Genomic DNA, 1,954 nt, shown 5'->3' with positions numbered 1-1,954 from the left:
TGTTGATTTTTGAGTAAATTTATATCTAAGTTTAATTGATAATTTTATGTTTTTCTTCATTGCAAAAAAAAAATTAATTCAAGGTTTTTTGCTTAAGAACATAAAAGAAGTTGTGTAAATTAGTTAAAATTTTTAAATATAACTACAAAAGCTTTGTTTTACATATGTTTGTATTTGAAACTTTTTATAGAGAAGTGAAATTTCAAAAACTTGTTTATCACTCAAAAATATTTTTTTAAATATTTGAAAATCCATTGTAGTTAAAAATAATATTATTATATATTTTAAAACAAAGAGTTAGAAAAACAATATAGATACTATGAAGTGGAAAAATTGGAATCATACTTTTATTTAAGTTGAAAAAAAAACTTTAGAAAGGTAAAATTTTTTTTTAACTAACTTAAAGTCCAAAGTATCTTTTTAATTAGGGAAGATGGTCTAAAAATAAATAAATAGATAAATTACAAACATTGATGAGTTATATAGAATAAATGAAATATTAAAACAAAAACTAACTTAAAGAGATGAGTGCTCCTGGGACAATTAAAATCCTACTTGTTTTACAACTTTGACAGGCAGTATCAAATTGAAAAATTCTCTTGAAATCTTAACTAACTTTTTGCGGTTGGCTTTACTATAATCAGTGCTTCAAGTGATATAAATTCCTGTTTAGTCAAAAAAAATTTCTAAAATAGGTTGAACTAGAACAAACACATTAAATACTAAACAAAAAATATAATTAAAAGTAGAAAGCTATTAAATTTATTCAAGTATAAAACATTAAAAATTGATTAATTTGTACAAATATTTCAATAAAAAAATTAAACAAAAAATGAAAAACAACTTTCATACAAATACACTTTATCAAACTTAAAAGATTACTAGAAATAATTGTATATTTACTGATAATACTTTTATCATGTTTATAAAATGTTCGAATATAATTTAATTAGATTTAAATTGCTTTTATATGCAAAAAAATGTACGTGTAGTATATTATTCTTTATTATTTTTAATAATATATTTTAAATTAAACCAAAAACTTAATAGTAAACATTCTTATTAAATGAAAACTGTGGACTTAAATACTTTGGAAGAAACAATATCTCAGTAAAAAAAAATTATAAAAGTATTGAATATATAAATATCTCATTTGTGGCCTGTGAATAAAATTAAATTATGTAAGCTTAAATGTAGCAAATTTTTCCTTTTTAAAAAAAGAAAAATAAGTTGAAAAAACCTAAATTTTATATCAAAATTAAGGCCAACATCAACTGCTAAAAAATACTTTAGAAGCTTTTATATAAAAACTTTTTTAGGTTTTTCTATTTCTTTGGTTTAGTGTTAAAAAATGTCAGAATTCTTTAGAAATTGAAAAAAAGTGTATATTTTCTCAATTTAAAACTAATAATCTTTTGAAAATTTCATTGATGATTTATGGTAATATACTACAAAGTATTTTTAAAAGTGAAAATTTCAACTGCTTGGTGCTGAAATATCTTCATTTTTTATGTTTAAGCAAATGTGATAAAAATTCTATGTACAACTTTACGAAATAAAACAATCATTAGGAAATTAACTAATTTTAGGTTTATACAAGCAACATCCTGATGCCTATTTGCACTTTTTTTTTTTTGAAAAAATATCAAATAAAAAAAATAAAGTTAAAAATTTTAAGTTTTTAAATAACTTATTGTATTTTCCAATAGTATTTCAACAAAGTTGAAGAAAAATGCTAAAAAAGTTTCTCTAAATTAGTCTTACAGAAATTTTTCTCTAACATTCTGCAAGAAAATTTTGTCATAACTATTAAGAATTCAGAGTAGTTTTCAAACTGTATAGGCAAAAACTAGTTGGATATAAACTTACATAACTTCTTAAATACTTCAAGCAAAAAATCAACAAAACAAATTTTAAAACAAACAAAATCAAACTTTGTTAAACTATGTTTAAA

Source organism: Thalia democratica, unplaced genomic scaffold, assembly GCF_965202585.1.
Source record: "Thalia democratica unplaced genomic scaffold, ktThaDemo2.hap1.1 HAP1_SCAFFOLD_809, whole genome shotgun sequence".
In the NCBI taxonomy this organism is placed as follows: domain Eukaryota; kingdom Metazoa; phylum Chordata; class Thaliacea; order Salpida; family Salpidae; genus Thalia; species Thalia democratica.
The sequence above is the reverse complement of the archived record's forward strand: the minus strand, read 5'-3'. Positions refer to the sequence as shown.